Source organism: Diorhabda carinulata, chromosome 1 (genome assembly GCF_026250575.1).
Source record: "Diorhabda carinulata isolate Delta chromosome 1, icDioCari1.1, whole genome shotgun sequence".
Taxonomy (NCBI): Eukaryota; Metazoa; Arthropoda; class Insecta; order Coleoptera; family Chrysomelidae; genus Diorhabda; species Diorhabda carinulata.
Window position 1 is genome coordinate 23,267,964 of NC_079460.1, and position 14,763 is coordinate 23,282,726.

The 14,763-nt window shown below is 32.2% G+C and overlaps 1 protein-coding gene across 1 annotated transcript in view; it reads left to right on the forward strand.

Moving 5' to 3' along the window:
* The window catches only part of LOC130896222 (solute carrier organic anion transporter family member 74D), a 227,996-nt gene that overhangs the window by 46,364 nt on the left and 166,869 nt on the right, over nt 1-14,763 (forward strand). The gene's annotated exons all lie outside the window — the stretch shown is intronic.

A 14,763-nucleotide genomic window follows, 5' to 3' on the forward strand; every position in this document is an offset into this window, starting at 1 on the left:
GAAGGAATCATTTCTTGACCTTCAACGTTATAACAATATTTAGAGCAAGCTATGAGAATAATATCAATGTTTTATTTTCATGTTTACAAAAAAATATATTTGCGAAACATAAAAGTAACAACATGCCTCAATTTCGATGATGCAAATATTAATAATCGATCTTCATATGGCTAGGATGTTGTTAATTCCATCAAAACGCAATAACTCGTCAACCGGCTCTTCAGTTAACCTCTAGGTATAGAAGTTTGACGATCTAAGGAAGTGACTAGCCTCCAGTTAATATATGAGATACAAGGTTTATTGGAGTTGGCCCTTATATAGAAGTTGCTCCTCTGCAGGGGTTACGGAGGTTGCAGGGGGTTGTGCTTGCAGTCCTGGCTGAAAGTAGAACTGGAGAGAACGACAATTAGCCAGAAGAAGATGAAAAGAGGGTGCTGGTGTAAGCGACTATCCTCGGTTTGGGGATATTTTGTTTTTGTTTTTCTGCAACACCGACAATTATAGGATAGACTTTATCCTTATATTTATACCTGACCCTAACAGGGTGGGATTATGTATGGTCCCAACGCCTTTGACTGTGTTAGTTCATTTCGAGCCATGAAATAGTTTGTGTTATAAATTTCGATAGTGTATTTTAAAATGTCTACCAAACAGCGCAAATGTTTGCCAGTTGTGGTGAAAATGATAATAAAGAGGCTACGAAAAATACTTCAGATTTAACGAGCACCCCTGAAAGTACAGTTTGGAAAATCGAGAATTCGATAGCTCCTAAAAAACACGAAAAACCAAAGATTTCTTTTAAAAAGAATTACAAGTGCCAAACTGATGGTGAGATTGATTGTTCCATTACAACTCTACGTCGTTTGGGGTTTTGATTCACAAGAATAGATAGGCAAGGTGGGTTATATTGGAGTCACAGTGGTTGCGAAAACTCAGAATAGAATATCTTGAAAAAATAAGGACAGCTAGATAGGAAAACCTATTGATAATCTACCTAGATGAAACTTTATACAACCAGTAGGTTGGTTTGATGGAATGTTAAATGAAAGCTCCGTCTAATGTAGTTAAAATATCAACTCTTCTACATGCGGGGTTGGAAAAAGATCTGTTTTTAACAGCCAGGAATATTTCGGATTTTAGCCTGAATTATCACTGCGATACTACCGCGGTAGTTTTTGAAGATTGGTTTCAAAATAATTTAATGCTCTACATACCACCGAATACAGATAATGTAGCCAAAAGAATAAGATGCCAGTTTCCAGTAATATGAAAAGTGAAATGTTTAAAAATTGCTGGAAACTGTGAAAAATTGTAATTTTTTAAAGAAATATGATCGAATTGGTATGACATATATTAGTCTAATGTACGCGCTTACAGTCGTACACAGATTTTAAATATTAATGTGAATAAATTGATAAAGACGGATCTTAAAAATGTAGCTGCTGAAAACTGGAGAAACTGTGTTCAATACATGAAAAAACTTTAGAACTCTTCTAGATAAATATGAATAATTTAGAACCTGCTATAGCGAAATTGAACTGGATAATATGTAGTAATAAGAAAATGTAATAAATATATTGATATGTTGTGTATAATTCAGATAATTTTAGCGTCATGAAACGAAGGTTGCTAACTCCTGTAGACGCGTTCTATTGTCATTGGAAGCACCTTACTAGCATGTCAAGTAAATGTTGTGGTCATGCAGTTAACCATAGTCATTAAATCAACCAATTTTTTATATTAGATTGCCAATAGTGCATAGAAATGATATTTTACGGAAAATTTCACTTTCTTATTTCATAAAATCATTAATTGTTCTTGTCCCAGCTGTATATAATTGAAATTTATATCTTTTTCCAAGCGAAAGTGTTATAATATGTTTTATTAATTGCCTATCTCTTAGCTATCATGAGTAGGAGTCACATTTCCTTTTTAGTACACTAGATTGCTATTTTTCTTCTGTAAAATTCATTCAATACTTTCATTCACTGATCGAAATAAATTTTATTCGGCTCAGTAACTTAATGTACAAAGTGTTTCTTACTGCAAGATCGGTTGATTTATTGCCATATTAGCTGTAGTGAGTGCGATAGAAAGTTGATTTTTTGTTGTGTCATGTCAAGAGAAGTTATTGTAAATGTTCGACTATGAAGAATCCTTCCTGTAAACTACATTTTTTTGAAATAATATCAGATAAATCTAGGTAGAATATAGTAAAATGATATTTAAAAATTATGATATTATGATATACGTTATGGTATTTTTTATACAAAAAGAGATCATGTAGTAGATGAAATGGGATTAAAACTATTCGTTTCACTCGCCGTTTATCCTTCTGGTTTATCCCTGCATTATACATTACTATTATACAGTTCTGAGAAAAATGATCTATGATTTGTTCGAAATAGTTTTCGAAAATTCAGGTTCAGTCAATAAACCATCTTAAACAAAACCGTTTGAAGTATTATCTGTCTGCGCGCATTTCCTGTTGATGGATTTAAACCAGTAGCTGAATTATTTGAAGAATTCATTTGGTGTATTTCTCTTTCATCTAAATGTTGCTCATTTCTTTTATAGTCCTATGTGATTTCTTTTTCGTGCTACAATCCCGTTTATCTATATCAAAATAGATTTTCTGGAAGATTTTTTCCAAAGAAAACATATTTCTTTTATTTTCTGTGGTTTCCGTGGTTCAGGATAATATTCATCATCTCGAACCGTGGCAAGAACTTTGTCTACTGTCGGAACTTTTTTTTAAAGAAGAACGCTTGTACTTTCCTTTTGGAATTTTTTTTCCAAATGATTTTATATTTGAAATTTTGAAGTTTTTCTCCCTGAATAACTTTGGAAATCCTAGATTTTCCAACACCAACTAATTCCACTGTGTCATCAACACACAACAACATAAATGTTTTGAAAAAATTAAATATTAATATTTTTTATTAAATGTTAAAAGACCGAATTTCACAGCATTTTCCAAATTTTCCATAATCAAACTAGGATTCACAATAGGTTGCACACTGCACTTGTCCGTAGAGCCGGTCCTGTTCTGTTACAATAGAATTCTAAAATTTGGCGAATACACCGGTTTGTCGATGTTTTTGAAATTTTTTCTTATAAACAGCGGAGAGTTGTTGATATTCATGCTTTAGAACTAATTATTCAGTTGTTTATTTGTTAAATTTCTAGAAATTTCTTTCTGTTAGAAATATTACTTTGCTTGTAAGCTGAAAATTAGTTTATAATAAATAAAACATTTTAATTTAGATTAGGAAATAAGAAAAACTGTTAAGAAAACTCAACTTGGACCTCGTTACTGGATGAAAAAACATACAATATTATTTTTGGTAGAATTTGTCGGGGAAGATATTCTTGGAATCAAAATAAAACCATGTTTCTAACTTTTATTGGTAATAAGGTACTTATAGATCTGATGATATGGCTTTTGACCAGTCCAAACCTTTTTCTATTGTTCTGTACAGCTCATGGTTATAAAATAACAAGAAAAATCCGAAGACTTCTATTAGGAATCTTTATGAAAATTCTAGAAAATATTTAGATTATCCTGTAATAATATTCAAAACTATCAATTTTTCAGTTTTTTAGATTTTTTAATATTTATTCAGCTATTCTGGACGGTTTGTTAGTAAGATAAAAAAAGAAAAAAGTAAGTTAATATGTCAACAATTACATTATGTCAATAAATAAAGATTATAAAACATTCTAGTCATAGTCAATAAAAAATTACACTGAAAATTACAATTTAAAATTTTCAATTATGATACCTATTCACTATATTTCATTTCATACTTACTCATTCTAAGTCAAGTTTTATTTTTATTGAAGTACTTTATGGACACGATATTTTCTGTTTGATTAACTGGATGGAAGCAAGTAACATACAATTTCTACAATTTTCTATATTGTTTCCACATACACTTGATGACTGCATCTCAGATTTTTTCATAATCATAGCAAAAAAAGACGTACTAGAAACTGCAGTCGTTTAAACTCAAATGATACGTCAGTTGGAATCATTGTGATGCGGGGTATCAAAAAGTCTTTTCATTTATACTTTCCTTTCAATATGATTGCTTCTATTACGTCATTAAGTAAATTCGTTTAATTTCTGGTTTTCTGCCTAAATTTTTCCGCCGTCTTATAGGAGACACGTCAAATATAAATAAGACTCAAACACACAACACTTTTTTGATTTTATAGAAATTTGTGTCTTTTAGAGTGGGTAATATTATAAATGCATATCAAAGAGACGTTTATATTTCTAGTGACATTTCACCACAGACTATTGTAAGTTTTTTCGTATTTATTTACACCCTTTTTATTCGTGGGGTGAATTAGTTTAGTAAACATTGTCTCTCACGTTCTTAATTTATTTACCCACTATACAATACACTTAACTTATAATAATTTACTTATAAATCACAACGATTATTTATTTAAAACTAACTAACTGCGTTTACACAAATCTCTTAAGTACCTAAATAAAATTCTACAAAGTTCTAGAGTAAAAAGAATCAAAAGAAATAAGCAAATAAACTTTCCTAGAAATTATTTAAAAGAAATACTGTAAATGAAGCGCCCGCTACTAAAAAAAGTACATAAAAGGCGCGTCAGCCATTTATAAAAAACATATTATGGGCGCCGCGCGAATTCGCCGAATTTTAAAATACCAGTTGGACAGGGCCGGCCTAAGGATCCATTTCGCGAGCTTGTTCGTAATAATATTGACATTGACTGATATCGACGTCACACGATGATTTTGCTTTTCCCGAACCTCTTCTAACACTAGTTTATATCATAGAAGATAGAAGAGTGTTGCTTTCAGACTTTTTCAGGCAATTCTTCAAATTTTTCTCTACGTGAGAAATATCCTCGTACTTCAAAGAATATTATAAAAAATAATTAGCGAAATCAGTTCAGTTTTTGACTCGTTAAATTATAGATGACTGTAAGTTTTTCGTTTTGGTTCCGGTATTAAAACCCAGCAACTGCCTTACCTATAGGTATTAAATGTATCTTTAAATGTCGGATCAGTGCAGCAGGCAATCTTGACGACAAGTTTACCATCGCTTATACTGAAATTCAATCACTCGAACGACTTAAATCATCATAACAATTTACTTGAAATCATTTGAGGAAAACTTGGATCAGCTAAAGGGCTAAATATTGAAATATAGGAATGAAAAAATGGATTCGAACAAAGAAATATTTTATAAATATAAATTAGAACAGATCGTAGCCGGTGTGATGGAAACAGAAATTTTTGAATTGTTATATTTTTCTTTTTGTCTTTTGAAATCATAAAAAAACACAAACAAATATAAAAACCGTCTAGATTTACTGGAGGTACCACATGAAAGTAGAGTCTAACACTAACACCTTGTAGATACGACCCTGAACATTATGTACTTATAGTTGTATACATCTAATATGGGAGTATTTTCTCTTTAAGTACCTAAAAATGCTAAAAGTACGAGTGAAAGTAACAGTTACCGGTTGCCCACTACAAAACAATTACATTGTACTTCGTCTAATTATCTTCTAATATACGAGGCGCCATTGAAAATTAGCTTTCCATTATATATTTTAATATTTACATATAATTTTTGTTCATAAAAATAACAAGGAATATACGGATTCTAATAGTGTCCGCAGTATTTAGGTGAATGAAATTATCTATGGAAGTAAATAATGAAAGAATAAGTAATTTTATTTAGATTTGAAAAATTACTTGTTGAAACTTAATGTAGTTATCAAATTGTAGTACTTTGAAGTTAACTATAATATAATAATTGTTTACAAGTCAAGTTAATTGTTTATTTTATACAACATCCTAAGAATAGCGTGAGTATTATTCGACAAAAAATATACAAGGTTAATTGTGAAAGGTCCTAGAAATAATAATGATATTTCACGGTAGACCTGTTTTAGCATAGTGATCTGCTATTTAATCTTGATTATAAGATATCGAATACAGTTAACTTCTAAATTATTAATAATTGATTTAGAAAGTTCCATATAGTTGCCTCAAAATTATAATAAAAACATTCAGCAGATCCACACTGGTTATAGTTTCCCAGAAGAGTATTTGCCTGTCTCAGCCCTTGTAAGTTTTGATCCTATCTACCTTCTTCTCCATTGCGTTTTCCAATGTTCTGTAGCTGATACCACGGAAAGGTTCGGGTCCCATGAACGGCTTGTCTGCCCCCTCTTCTTCTCTTGCCTAGCTCGTTTAATTTTTCTAGGCTGCTTGACTATTGGACAGAATGATGATCTCCGGTTTACGATAGTTCCTCTCTAGATTGAACTGAACACATTTTTTTAATTGCCATACTTGCAATTGCAGGATTTTTGGGTTACAATCCCAATTCTTTCCATCTGAGTATTTGAACAGTACCGTTTCTAAACAATTCATTTCTTTGTTGACGTCGATTTTTTCTAGTTTCGTTTTTGTCTTTGATTACCTATTTTTAAATTAGAAAATGTACGAATTAAGTAATTATTTTTGTATCGTTCTCTAGGACACCCTGTATAAGAGAAAAAATATACAAACTGAGTAGTCATAAATTTTAATAAAACCGATGTTCATGGTGAAAGGATCAAACCTCTATAAGCTACTATGTGGAAGGTAAGATATTGGATTGAGGCAAATAATCAAAAATGAATTTTATTATCCAGTTGACCGGCTGACTCGAGAAAAGGTCTGGAAATTCTAACTGTTTGGTCAATATGGGATTTAGGGAATTTAAATTTGCTGATACTGATATACTGCAAATAGTTCGAAACAGGAAACGAATCTACAGAGTGTTCAATAACTATTTTTTTAGTCGTCATTTTGCTTACAAAGTTCTGAATGAAGAATTGCAGGAATTAATAACAATAACCCTTGTAGGTGCAATGTTCATTATTGAGATTGATTTAATATAATATAATAATTAAATTAGAAGGTTATTATAATACATTTCGCTTAAATTTATTAAAATTACGACGGAGTCTGCATTTGGAAAGGCAAAACGTAATGGTATCAGTAAACGATTGATTAGTTACTAGTTATTAGAAATATTTGTACAGATCGACGAAAAGATTTAATATGCACTTGGGCGCTTTAGCTATCAACCCTTGCAGATTTATTACCTTTTCATTGGACATTTTCGTTCTTCTTCTATTATTTCTTCATTCTAAATTCTTTTAATGAGAGATGCCAGTGAATCCATTAATCAACCCCGTATATCTATGTAATTTTTATAACATAATAATTTGTATGTAAAGATAAATACTGGATAGGTCTTTAAGTCTAAATATACTCTTATGAATATAAAATCTGTTTCTCTAAAAGCCATACCTCCTTTCAGGTGATGGCTAATTGGCAATAGCGGTCATTTAGCAACTTGTCACGGATGGTATTACGATCAATTAATGAATAGATCCTGTAAGGTCAAAAGAGAACTCCTTTACCATGCTAAGACTAATTATAACCGCTGAAGTATTAAAGACTCGATACTTTAGAAGTTGCGGTGGTGGAGTTGTGTAGGGGTGTAAAGGGAGTGACTATCTGACCGCATACACGCCACTACAGAAGAGGCATCAACCGTGAAATGTCCTTTAATGGGCAATCACGCGTGTGCAATGAGTATAGGAAAATTGCACTGGAGAACTAGATTTAATTCTACGAGGTATCATCAGTTTTTATACTTCATTTATTTTCTTTAACTAGTGCGTCACAAACCCTCGTATATTGAGACAAGAAAGCTTAAACTCGTTTTGGCTTGTCGTATATGCGTATTTGCACTTTCTACGGTAGAAAAGCCAAAAAAGCTTTATTATTTTCCAAAATATTCTCCATTAAAATCAAAACACTTTTGTATACGTTTAAACCTATTGTCGAAGATCGAGGTACCTCCAAAATATGTTATTTGAACTTCTTCAGGTGTAGAAAAATGTTGAGCTCCTAATTTATTTTTGATCTGTGGAAATAAGAAATCATTGGGTACCAAACAAGGACTGTACTCATCAATTCGATGCTTTGACTGTTCAAATACGTTTTTATTTGAACTGATGTGTGAGAGTTCGCATTGTCGTGGTGGAGAATGATTCGTCTTCTAGGATTTCTGTTCCTGATTTTTTCGAACACTTCTGGAAAACAAGTACTGGTGTACCATTCAGAATTGCTCTAATAGAACTATGGCGACATGTCCAGCTCTGTCAAAAAAACAAGCAATCATTTGCTTCGAATTTCTTGAAATTTGCTCGTCTTGAAAGACCCATATAGGTTTGATAATAGATGGACCACAAAAAATTACAACGTGTTTTCCACGAAACATCAAAAACCGAAAAGAAGACTTAATCAAAGATGGAATCATGATATAAAGTAGATAGCAGGAAAACTTGGAACAACTTGGGTCCAGCTAGTCAACGATAGATATCAATGGGCTCAAATGAAGAACCAATACATAAACATGTAAGAATAGGCATATGATGATGATGAAGCAAATGCCCTAATAGTATTTTTATATAGTACCTCGAATGGATACACTATCCACAAAAAAAATTATTTTTTCAACTGGCTCTCAATAATTGCTAGCTATACATATAATTGGTAAAAAGATCGTACTTATAGGCAACTTATTATACACCTTATGAGGTTCAAATTGTTAATTATAAATTTAATTTCAGGTTTTTCAAGTAAGCTATGCAAAAACTATTCGCATATTTATTGTTTTTATACTTCACATCGTATGTTATTATCATGTATATTGGTGAAATAAATTGTATTTTGTATATCCAAAATTTCTGATGATCGTCGAATGAAAATCTGGATGATTGCCGAAGTGTAAACACCGATAAAGAAACTGTTACACGAGGAATTTTTATAATAAAAACCTTCTTCGTAACCAGTCTCGTTATTTAATAGCCAGACCTCATAAATCAACGGTTCACAATCTGAATATTTGGAAATTACATAAATTTCAGTATTTATCTATGAAACTTATCAATATTATCTATCTGAATCAACACCGCATATTAAATTTATAATAAATAGTGCAGTTGTTCTTTGCCCTAGTTGAAAACTATCATCTACCAACGGGTCTGTCTCTAAATTTTCAGTATCTGGGTTATACTTTCCGAGAATTAATCTTTTCGGAGGTCCTGATCCCTGTTACTGTTTCCCTATGGCTAACCTGTTGCTGTACTGAAGCTCATCCCAATTTAAAACGGCCCTGCACGATTTTCACCCTCTCTTTACAGATTTACGAAAATGGGGAAAATATGCTGTTAAGAGAATCTGTAAATCACTCTTGATACTTTAATTTAGGTCCTTAACGTCAGATGTAAAAATTCACGTCATCATCTGACTTAGTAAATATTTTTTTGAACTTGATGATATGTTAGTATGAAACACAATATTAGGTTAATTGGACATTCCTAATGATGGGGCTTAGAAGTTTTAATGTAGGATATATGGAGGAAAAAGAGAAAGAGTCTAGGCGTCCAACTGTATACAGTAGATAACAATTCAAAAACCTTTCAGAATGACGATATGGTATAAACAACTGATATCTCGTAAGAATTTAGATGAATTGTAATGTGCCGAGTGTGAAAAGTTCTCTCGGGCGTAAATAATTGGCGCTTCGTTTGAAATTTACTCTGAAGATGGCGCCAACCTCATTCAAAACATTTCGACGAAGCTTTGGATGACGTCTACATGTGTATTTGCCGCCAAATTTTTATCACAGCATGTCCTTTATTCAACCAGGTTTGATCCAAATAATATATTTTTCATATGACTTGGAACGAAATCTTTATCAGCTATATTATGAGCGTTTTCGTATTGGGATTGTGGCAAAATTAAACACCAAAGTGTACTCACTTTAATATATTCCGAGCTTTCGAATACTTATGTATTCATCATCTGGGTCTGAATAACATGCATCAATAAGAAAAGTGATTTAAATAACCTTGGTGTAATTGATGCATATCTTTTATATTTTGAAAGTACAAATTCTGTAAAAAATTCAACGCCATTGACAACTAACTAACCTCATCTAACCTATGAATTTCAGCTTCACTCATAACGACCTAACCTATAATATTGAATGTTTTTCGTAAACTAACCAATCAATATTCAACTTCATTCACAACAACTTAACCTTATCTAACCTATAAAAATCCACTTCATTCATAATTCAACCATTGAAAATAGTGATTCTATAGTAGCCACAATCAATATTTCAATTCATTAATTCGTTCAAGCGTCAATTTGAATGTTGAATTTTGGAATCCATGAATTAAGAAACTACAAAATTTAAAACCACCTAATCATTTCCCTGACATAATTATTCGAAAGGTTGGAATGTATTAAAGTTAGTACACTTTGGTGTTTAATTTTGCCACATTTCCAATTCGAAGACGCTCATAATATATTTTTTTAATATATGATTTTTTTTTAACGCCGCTACTTTTCTTGGTTAGATCTGTCTTTTTCTCTTTTCCAAATAAAACATCGTCTCTTAGTTAACCGTGGAGAAATAAAAAGTATAGAATAGTCTCTAATCGGAATTATCTCCATTTCTCTTTAAATATCTGAAATTTATTTCATTTATGGAGGATGGAGAGAAGGAGAATTATTTTTTATGGAAGAAACGTTGAAAATAAATAACAGTTCAAATACTTCTCAGATTGGCGCTGGTGTAAACAACGGATATCGTATTAATGTAGACGAATTGAAGTATTATTTGAAAAATTCAATATGGAATTAATGGAAATTTCATCAACTTTTACTTTTCATGTTGTGAAAAGTTGTCCAAGTCGTGAATAACATTACATACTTGAGCGTAGACGTTCCAATCGACGTCTGGATGCCAGCCACGGCGTCAGCGGTCAATACATCTCATACGCGAACGACAACGTCTCGTCCAGAAGAGGAGACACAAGACAACGATTATTTATGAAGAGGAAGAGAGAAGGATGTTTCCAGATTTTGATAATGAAACATTTGAAAGACAACAATACTAAATTTATTGAATATTTTCGTGTCAATAAAGAACAATATAAACAAATTTCGTCTTTTTCTTTATCGAATTTCGACATTTTCTGCTGACGCCAGATACGATGTTTATGCTGAAATGGTTCGAAATAACTAGAGACGCGGGGTAAAGCGTTTGAATGGCGCTTAAGGTGTCCACACGCCAAGTAAATTTCGTAAGCATTAAGACGATGCGTACAGAGTGACGCTGTACGTGACCGACGGCGTTTATAGGAGACCATAGCCTAAGAGAGGAATCTATAAATGGTATTATTGCTACTAACATTGATTTGTTCTTGGACATTATCCACACGCAATTGACAACATTCCGTGTTTTGCCACGATGAACCAATTTATCCAAAATAGTAGGTTTTTGGTAAATTTGTGAGAGAATAAATATATTTTGAAATACCCCGCTAATTTCTTCATTGATTATCTTTCTTCTTCTGTCGATATTCTAAAATGTTTTACGTCTAATTTGATTGGCCTATAAGTCTTTACTATATGAGTCCCTCTTGAAAATTCTGTTATAATATTACAGCCATTCAAGTATAAAAATTCACAGGTTATTTTAAAATTATCCGTATTTCCCTTATAACTCATTTTTTATTTTAGGTATTATGAATTATTTGAATTTCTTTTCAAAGGAAAATACAAAAATATACATATCTCAGGAACGGATTATAGTACAGCCTCAGGGAAAAAAATTATAACAAAAGTGGCTCCGAACAACACGTGGAAATTATTTTCAAAGTTTAGGTCAACAACTAGAAGGAGTATATGAAAATATAGGATTAAAAGAGCAAAATTGGTTAAAAGAGCTTTTGTCTAGCAATACAGAATATATGAGTTTTAAGCAATTTGATAAAGTGAATACTAGAGGGCGTTGTTTCATATATTTCAGATATTGTGCCGACTCTGCTTAGCGAACTTTCCAAAATTTGATTTTGTTTGGAAGAGCTATTGTCCAAAAATACATATAAAACATATAAATAAAAGACCTGCTTAATCTCTTATCTAATATTGTCAAGAGAAATCAGTAAGAAAGTAACGCTCTCTACCATTTACGTCCTAAGTTGCCCACCCTGTACAAAAGGAAAGTTATAACCAAAATACATTCCCCATTATATGAAATTTAAATTATTTTTCTAAAAAACTATCGCTTTCATTTGATACAGGGTGGATAATTTTTATCGAATCACAACTTAAATGAACTAACTACATTTCCGACAGCTTCCCTTGAAACTCTTTGAGGAGAATTCTCATGTGAATAATTATGAACGTTGAGCATTATCTTAAATCAATAGAGTCTCTTTACGTTCGGTAAAGTTGGGTCGAAGAGAGGGTGAGTGAGTATGGGCAATCGTTTTTCCCGTATGCCTCGGAACCTGGAAGGCGGTATCCGTACTCGGTGGCAGTCTTGTCTGTCGTCTCAGCTGTTATATTCGGGACGTAGGAAACTATAAGCCCGGCTTAATACTTACGGCCCTAGCTTCACACTTGATCATATTTATGCGATGGCCGGATTATCGGTGGCTGACTATCTCTTACACTTCCAAGATGCCTTATATCGATTTATGGGACACCTACTACTTACAGCGTTTCGGTAAATCCTCGTTAGACGGGCACTATGATGCCACACCACTCAAACTTGGGGCTTCCACATTTTTCTTTCTAATTTTGAATCGTTATCCTGATCAAATTAATATATTGATTAATAGTCAAACTTTTTTATACAATCATCACTATTAACTATTTCAGTATTATCATCTATCTAAGTAAGAAATAATTATAAGGATGAAATTACTGAGAAAATTATCCGAATGTTTTTTCAATTACTAAAAAGTGGGACTTCTATTTGCAATTTTCCTTTCTTTCCTCATTTTCTTAATAAGCTCGAAATGGCTATCAAAGGTAAGATAGAGGGTACTGTTTTCCGGTGGGTCTTCAGGTGACTGAAATTTAAATGCAGTACGTATCTCTAGGATTATTTGACTGATGAAGCTTCTAGCGCGTAACCAATAGATTTGGGTTTGATTCTCATACCCATTCGTCCGAACCCTGCAGAGGAGCTTTTACTATATCAGAGCCCTCCTCCTATTAAATTTTCCTTATCCTACCAAATCCTATTTAATTAATCTCCCACTCTCTCTCTCTCTCTCTCCAGTCGTCTTAAATATTTTTCTGTAACCTAAAATACTTACTAAGTAGGTCTTCATTATTTATTTCTCTATTCACCTAAATCTTAACTCTTAAAATCATGGTAAATTTAAATTTCGCGTTTGATTTGCTTTTTGACACGTTGCTAAGAAACGTCAATAATGACGTTAGATTAGGTTAGAAAAATACTCTGTATAAACAACAGAAATGAAAATTTGATTATTTACAACAAAACATCTAAATCGATTATCATTTGTACAAATTATAACTGACAGTGTAATTATAGTATGTCATATGATCTGTTTTCGGTATTAGAAAGATTAGAAATCGACATATTGATGACGGTTTTATTCACAGGAGCAGGACCAGGAAGAAGTACAACTGATGTTAAAGTAGATGTTGAAAATGGAATCCAATCACAAGCAGGGGTTGCTGTTATGACTACTCTTCCATAATTTTTTCTCGATGAGGTGGTCGACAAATAAATAAAAGAAAAGTCGATAGCAGCAACCTCTGCTTGTGATTGGATTTCATTTTGTAGAGAAGTATGTAGGTTAGGTTAGGTTAGGTTTCAACGATTAATTTAAATATTATAATCACTGAAAATTCATTACAATTATTTGATTTTTTAAACGGAAAAAAGTACCTGAAGGGATGATTTTCGCGCCCTATATATACATATTCTTGAACAGCGTAATTTTCTTTATAACATACTAAAATTTTGACGACCTAATCTAAATAATTACCAAAGAAATTGTTGATTCCTGGTGAATTTAATCAGGATAATCAGATATTTTGATCGAATTATTGCTTCGTTGTCAGTCTTTGACCAATGTGCAAAGTTTAAATTACATGTGACGTCTCACAATGGGGCAAAATCGAGTCAGTTTTAAACATTCAGTTGAAACAAATGAAATCGTATTAAAATTAATAGTATTTGAATTAAAAGAAATCGAATGGATAGAGGTACAACGTTAATAACCATTACGTAAAATAAAAAACATAAAATTGTTGTGTAACAATATAAACGTTAAAAAAGCAATTAAGAAAGAGAGATGATCTCAGCGGGAATCATTTAAACTCCTCTTTCATACGTTGTAGTCTATAGTAGTATTTCACGTTTCCGTCTCAGTTATGTTATGAATAATAAATACTGATATAAGGCCGTAATCTGTGCAAGACCCAAGCGCCTTTAGCGAGAAATACATATTTTCGGGGCAAGTAACTAAGTCGGGGAGCTACTTATCAGCTCGCTGCTAAATTAAAGATAAAAAATATACTGTCACGTCCGTTCTAGCTTGGGCTTATTCAATTTACATCTTGCAACCAAATACACTGAAAAAATACAAGATTTGTACACAGTTACGTATTAAATATATTTACTAAATATCAATCTACGAATACTCAATGTCAGGGGCGTAGGTCACCCTAGATCAGGGATGGGGAAACTTTTCTCTTCGTGTGCCAATTTTTGTTAACGAAATATATGGCGGGCCAAGTAGCATTACATTATTTACTGCAATAAAAGTATTACATTAATTTTTTTGAAACACTAATTT